We start from the raw sequence: 7,775 nt of genomic DNA, 5'->3' as shown, positions 1-7,775 counted from the left end.
TGAGCTTCACGAGGAGAACATGTCTGATGGTGGTGTGAGGGAAGGAAGGGGTCTAAATAGGTATGCACTTCTCCAGTAGCCTGGCCTTGGGGGCTGGGGGAGCGAGGGGAACAGGCCTGAGGGCAAGGTGAGGGAAGGGGTCTAAACAGGCTGTGCACTTCTCCAGTAGTCTGGCCTTTGCAGATTAGTCATTGCCACCTCAGGCCTCGCAGCCTTCAGTTCCCTGAGCGTGGGGAAAAGGGCAGCACTAAGGATCTCCAACCAGCCCTCCCTGCCCAATGATCCCTTCCTGTTCTCTAGCACAGCCTCCCCCACCCCCCGCACTCCTTTTGTCTGCGCCCTCTCTCCAGGTTCCTGGCAGGACATGATCCACAGTCTCCAGCATGGGTGTAAGAGCTGGGCCCTGGTCTCTTTCTCTCCCCTTAAGAGAGGGAGGCCATGACAGGGGCACCCCAGAGCCCAGGTCAATCCCCCCTTCCCCTAGTGTGTACCATCTGCCACTTGTCAGCCTCTCTTTGCAGGCTTCGATCCCAGGCTCCAGCCAAGATGGGGGAGCAGTTGATACAGCCCCTCTTTCCTGGATCCTTCCCAGGCACCTCGCGGCCTCTGCTCTCACCTTAGCCTTTGGCAACCCCTCTCCACCTAGGCCCGGGCATCCCTGGGCTGCGGGGGTCAGCTCCCAGTCTTTCCAGGAAGACCAAGATGCCACACACCCTCAGACCCATGAGATGGGGAGGGCAGGAAGGAGGCAGCCCTCAGGGCCTCTGTCCCAGTCATGGGATGGCTCTGTCCTGGCCCAGGCCCCTCCAGGGATTCATGCTCTTTGTCTCCCCGTGTCTCGATGTCCACCTCTACGATGAGTTTTGCTGGTTACCTGCACTGTACTTCAGAGATGGCTGTGGGTGCACGCATGGGCACCCCCCCCCCCAGGCCTTTCTCCACACATGCAGGCCAGCGTGCTCTAGCTGCAGGGGTGCAGGAGCACTGGGGTGGCATCTGCCTTCGGTGATAAGCCCAACACAGGCCAGAGGCTGGGAGAGGTGAACAGGGCCTGGCTGGAGCACCGAAGCCAGCCAAGAAGTGGGGGTTATGGACCGGGCTGGGACAGGGGACCCGTGGTAAAATGTTCCTTCCCTCAGTTACAGGCTATAGAGCAGTGAGTGCTTGAATGTGGATACCCCAGAGTCTTGTGAAAATGCAGATTTTTATCTTGGGTGGGGCTTGAGATTCTCTATATCTTGTAAGCTCCCAGTTTATGCTGAAACTAACTATTACAGAAACAGGATGTGAATTAAAAGTAGAGAATGTTACTAGAGAAATTAATAAAAGGAAGAATAATCCTTAAAGAGGAGCCACAGGTATACAGGTCATATGAGAGAGAGAAGAGAGAAAACATTTACACTGAGACCAGGAAATAAAAGAGTAGGAGTCAGGTGGGTGGGGTAGTGGGGAGGAAAGAAATGAGAACAGATGTGGGAGACTGCTCCTTAGAGAAAACTTAATGATTTTGTGATTTATTGTTGATTGATTACTATACGGTTAAAAGAGAATGTATTCAGGAATCCTTCTAGATTTCTGGAAAGCTTGGAGACTGATGATGTCATGGCCAGAGAGGAAAGAAAAATAAAAAAAAATGAGAAGGCAAAAGGGGACAGGAGCTGGTTGAATGGACACGGGAAATCCGAGGTAGAAAGGAGGAGTGTGCTGTCACATTATAGGGAGAGCAGCTGGGTCACATAGCAATGTGCGTATAAATTTTTGTATGAGAAACTGACTTGAACTGTAAACTTTCACTTAAAGTACAATTTTTAAAAAAAGAAAAAAAACTAAGAAGCTCAAGGGAAAGAAAGAAGTGTTGCAAAATCAGTAGGAGAAATACTAATCACATATTACCATACTGTAAATGAAATGAAAGTTTAAAAAAAAAACAAAGCACAACAGAAGAATTTCAACTGCATGTAATTAAAAATCAGTGATGCATGATGACTGAAACTTAAAAATATATTCTCCCTAAAAATTCACCCATATTGATACCAAATAAAAGTGTGTGGGTTGTTCTACAAAGGTGAACCCTCAGTTAAGCCTCGAAACCCTGATGCCCTGGTGGAAGCTAGGTTCACGTTTTCCAGCCTGGGCAGGCCTGGATGCCTCTCATGCTCTGGGATGAGGAAGTCACTCCCTCTGTGACTTTGTTGCCCGAAGAAGAGGCCTGTAGAGCTGCATGAAGAATGCAAGTGTGTGCTCTGAAAGGCTGGAGCAGGATTTGCCTTAAATCCAAATGCCCTCAGAGTGGAGCACGGCCTTGAGCCTGGGGGAACCCCTGCCCAGGGAAGGAACTGAAGTCCAGGAACCCCTCACTCCTTAGTCAACACTGTCTCCTTCCATTTCAGGTCCTAGGTGTGGCGCAGGGAGAGATAGTCCAGTCTAGGCAGCTGGGGACCAACGGTGACCATCTATGCAATCATAAGTAAGGATTTCAGCTGCTCTGACTGGTTACGTGGACCAAACTTCATTCATCTGCCTCCATACTGCCTAGTGGCTCTGCTTCCACTGCCATCCTTCTTCCTGAGGTGGCTTCTTGGGCTTAGAGAGCACATTCACTTAGATTTCCAGAAGTGGGAGCCAGGAAATGGTGCGTACTACAGAGAACTGGGGTATTGGTTACTCTAAGGGGTGAGGCTAGACATAAATTGTTGGGGACCATGTGCTCCAGGCCCTGAGGTTCCTCAGTGAGGTAAAAAGGTGGCAGAGGAAGCCAAGGGACTGAGCCCTGTGAGGCATCCTGAGGCCCTGCTCCACATCACTAGCCCCTTCCTCTATACATATATGGATTTTCAAGCCTTGGATGCCTGGGGTCATCTTCCTTATGTGACTCTTGGCTGGCGTCATGGGGTGTTAACATCCCCATCCTGGGCCTTGGTTCTCTGCGTTGAATGACAGAACCCCCTGACCAGATTCTGAAGACAGAGCAGCTCTGGCTGAGGAGACTGCGTCCCAGGTCCTCCAGAGCCATCCTTGTCCCATCCCTGCAAACAGTTTTCTTAGCTTCCCCCAGGCACTGGAGCCGTTTCTGTGCAATTCTAAAACTACAGCGCCATCTCATGCTGCATTCTTCCTAGAAATGGGGGACAGTTAGTAGTGGAAGGCCCTGACTGTTAATGGGGTCCTGTATGGGGCTTGGTCCTCTCATGAATTCACCAATGAAATGAGGCAGGGTAGAGTGAATCCAGCTGAATCATTTGTGGGGTCTCCAGATCCACCCTTTTTGGAGGGATGGCTTTTCCTTGAGGCTTTCAGGTGTATGAGAAGCATCTTTCCCCACTCTGAGTCTTTGTCTACCCACCCATCTCTGCTAGAGCTGGTATTAAGTCTCTATAATTTTCAACTGCTCTCCACAGTTTTGAATGGGAGTCTAAAATAAAAGCGTTCTTTTTTTCTGGAAAAGCTCAACTTATAAGATGGTGAATTTAATTTCTTGGGCTCACAGTGTCTAGTAGAAGAAAAATTTGTAGATAAGCTTGTGTTTTTACTGAGAATTTTTCAATTTAATGGATATAAACTTCATAAACATGGAAGAATGCCTATTTTAACTGATGTACGAGTAAAACTTCAAAAGTAAAACATGTTATTTCCTCTGCTTTGTTACATAAAAGGTAGCTTGGAATTTACACTTGCTTTTTAATTAACAAATTTTCCTGGAGTTGTCATAACAGTACATGTTGTTGTCAGGTGCCTTTGAGTCGACCCTGTGTACAACAGAACAAAACACTGCCCCGTCGTCCTGCGCCATCCTCACAGTCGTTATGCTTGAGCCCATTGTTGCAGTCACTGTGTCGATCCATTTCCTTGAGAGTCTTCCTCTTTTTCGCTGAACCTCTACTTTACCAAACATGATGTCTTTCTCCAGGGACTGGTCCCTCCTGATAACCTGTCCAAAGTATGTGAGAGGAAGTCTCACCATCCTTGCTTCTAAGGAGCATTCTGGCTGTACTTCTTCCGGGACAGATTTGTTCCTTCTTTTGGAAGACCATAGTATATTCACTGTTCTTCACCACACAGTTCAAAGGCATTAATTCTTCAGTCTTCCTTATTCACTGTCCAGCTTTTGCATTCATATGAGGCGATTGAAAACACCATGGCTTGGGTCAGGCGCATCTTAGTCTTTAAGGTGACATCTTTGCATTTTAACACTTTAAAGAGGTCTTTAGCAGCAGATTTGCTCAGTGCAATGCATTGTTTGATTTCTTGACCGCTGCTTTCATGGATGTTGATTGTGGATCCAAGTAAAATGAAATCCTTGACCAGTATTTTCTCCGTTTATTATGATGTTGCATATTGGTCCAGTTTTGAGGATTTTCTTGTTTTCTTTATGTTAAGGTGTAATCCATACTGAAGGCTGTGGTCTTTGATCATTATCCATAAGTGCTTCAAGTCCTCTTCACTTTCAGCAGTGAAGGTTGTGTTATCTGCATAATGCAGGTTGTTAATGAGTCTTCCTCCAATCCTGTTGCTGCATTGTTCTTCATGTAGTCCAGCTTCTCAGCTTATTTTCTCGGCATATAGATTGAATGAGTATGGTGAAAGGATACAACCCTGACACACATCTTTCCTGATTTTAAACCATGCAGTACCCCCTTGTTCTGTTCAAACGACTGCGTCTTGATCTATGTACAGGTTCCTCATGAGCACAATCAAGTGTTCTGGAATTCCCATTCTTCGCAATATTATCCATAATTGGTTATGATGCACACAGTCAAATGCCTTGGCATAGTCAACAAAACACAGGTAAACATTTTTCTGCTATTCTCTGCATTCAACCAGGATCCATCTGACATCAGCATTGATATCCCTGGTTCCACGTCCTTTTCTGAATCTGGCTTGAATTTCTGGCAGTTTCCTGTCGATAGACTGCTGCAGCTGCCGTTGAATGATCTTCAGTAAAATTTTACTTGAGTGTGATATTAATAGTATTGTTCAATAATTTTCTCATTCAGTTGGATCACCTGTCTTGGGAATAGGCATAAATATGGGTCTCTTCCAGTCGGTTGGCCAGGTAGCTGTCTTCCAAATTTCTTGGCATAGACGAATAAGCACTTCCAGCGCTGCATCTGTTTGTTGAAACATCTCAATTGTTATTCCATCAATTCCTGAAGCCCTGTTTTTCACCAGTGCCTTCAGTGCATCTTGGACTTCTTCCTTCAGTACCATTGGTTCCTGATTATATGCTACGTCCTGAAATGGTTGAACGTTGACCAATTGTTTTTGGTATAGTGATTCTGTGTATTCTTTCCATCTTATTCTGATGCTTCCTGCATCATTTAATATTTTCTTCATAGAGTCCTTCAGTATTGCAACTCGAGGCTTGGAATTTTTTCTTCAGTTCTTTCAGCTTGAGAAATGCTGAATGTATTCTTCCCTTTTGGTTTTCTATCTCCAGCTCTTTGCAGATGTCGTTATAATACTTTGTCTTCTCGAGCTGCCCTTTGAAATCCTCTGTTCAGCTCTTTGACTTCATCATTTCTTCCTTTTGCTTTAGCTACTTGATGTTCAAGAGAAAGTTTCAGAGTCTCTTCTGACATCCATTTTGGTCTTTTCTTTCCTGTCTTTTTAGTGACCTCTTGTTTTCTTCATGTATGATGTCCTTGACGTCATTCCACAACTTGTCTGTTCTTTGGTCATTAGTGTTCATTGTGTCAAATCTATTCTTGAGATGGTCTCCAAATTCAGGTGGCATATACTTAAGATCGTACTTTGACTCTCATGGACTCGTTCTAATTTTCTTCAGCTTCAACTTGAACTTGCATATGAGCAATAGACGATCTGTTCCCCAGTCAGCCCCGGGCCTTGTTCTGACTGATGATATTGAGCATTTCCATCGTCTCTTTCCACAGATGTATTTGATTTGATTCCTATGAATTCCATCTGGTGAGGTCCAAGTGTGTAGTCGCCGTTGATGTTGTTGAAAAATGGTATTTGCAATGAAGAAGTCATTCGTCTTGCAAAATTCTACCTTTCTGTCACCAAAGCCATATTTTCCAACTTTCACATTCCAATCAGCAGTAATTATCAATGCGTCCTGATTGCATGTTCGATCAATTTCAGACTGCAGAAGTTGGTAAAAATCTTCAGTTTCTTCACCTTTGGTCTTAGTGGTTGCTGCATAATTTGAATAATAGTCGTATTAACTGGCCTTCCTTGTAGGTGTATGGATATTATCCTATCACTGACAGCATTGTACTTCAGGATAGATTTTGAAATGTTCTTTTTGATGATTAATGCAACACCATTCCTCTTCAAGTTGTCATTCCCGGCATAGTAGACCTTATGATTATCTGATTCAAAATGGCCAGTACCAGTCCATTTCAGTTCACTAATGCCTAGGACATTGGTGTTTACACATTCCGTTTCATTTTTGACAGTTTCCAATTTTCCTAGATTCATATTGCGTACATTCCACATTCTAATTATTAATGGATGTTTGCAGCTGTTTCTTCTCATTTTGAGTTTTGCCACGTCAGCAAATGAAGGCCCCAAAAGCTTGACTCCATGTCATTAAGGTGGACTCTACTTTGAGGAGGCAGCTCTTCCCCAGTTGTCCTTTGAATGCCTTCCAACCTGGAGGGCTCATCTTTTGGCACTATATCAGACAATGTTCCACTGCTGTTCATAAGATTTTCACTGGCTAATTCCTTTCAGAAGTAGATTTCCAGGTCCTTCTTACATAGGATCTCTCATTATAGTCTTTTTTGATACCTTTTATCCTCGCTAAAAACATTATGTTATTAGTTGCTATGGAGTCAATTCCAACTCATAGAGACCCCGTGTGTGCAGAGTAGAACTGCTCCTTAGGGTTTTCAAGGCTGTGACCTCTCAGAGCAGATTGCCGGGCCTGTCTTCTGAGGAACCTCTGGGTGGTTTTGAACTGCCAGCCTTTTAGCTAGTAATCGCGTGCTTAACTACTTGCACCACCCAGGGAGCTTGACATCGTATTTCATTTATTTACTGTCCACACCCAAAGAAGTTATGATCCACGTGCATCCGAATATTTGTTTTCTTCAGTGTTATATCTGCTTTGCCTGTGTGAAGTGGGCTGTGTGTCAGTATTACCTAAGTCAATTTTGATAAATGAAAGAGGCAGATGTAAGGGCCTGAAGGAAAGCAGTCTTGCCTGAGACATGGGGCTTTGCTAGGAGGAGATCCAGGTTGTCTGAATTGAATAGGATATTTCTTTTGTCTCCGCTTCCTACTACCCAGCAGATCATCCATGTAATTGAGGGTTAACGGCCAGAATAACAAGAAAACTGTAGGTATATGAACAAAAAGGTAGTTTTCAGGAGTTTAGTCTTAGGTACATTGACCTGCATTCTGACCCTGGCTCAGCAGCATACCATTTGGGCAGTATTGAGCATGTGATTGATTTTAACTTACATTGGCTATAATCTGTTTGAAGCAATATCTGCTTAGGAGTGGCATGAGGAATAAATGAGCTAGTGTGCCAAAAGCTTTTTGCCAGTCCCTTCAGATATCAGAGTTGCTCAATAAATGCACCGTTTTTTTTTCTTTTTTTATATTTTATTGTACTTCAGGTGAAGGCTTACAGAACAAATAGTTTCTCATGAAACAGTAGTACACATGATGTTTCATGACATTAGTTAACAACCCCACAACATATTAACCGTCTAACTTCTCAACCATTTTTTTTTGGTGAAAATACACATAGCCAAAGATACACCGTTTCAAAAATTTCTACATACACAGTTCAGTGACATTGACTA

The sequence above is a fragment of the Trichechus manatus genome, unplaced genomic scaffold (genome assembly GCF_000243295.1).
Source record: "Trichechus manatus latirostris isolate Lorelei unplaced genomic scaffold, TriManLat1.0 scaffold00244, whole genome shotgun sequence".
Lineage (NCBI taxonomy): Eukaryota > Metazoa > Chordata > Mammalia > Sirenia > Trichechidae > Trichechus > Trichechus manatus.
Note: the sequence above shows the minus strand (reverse complement) of the source record.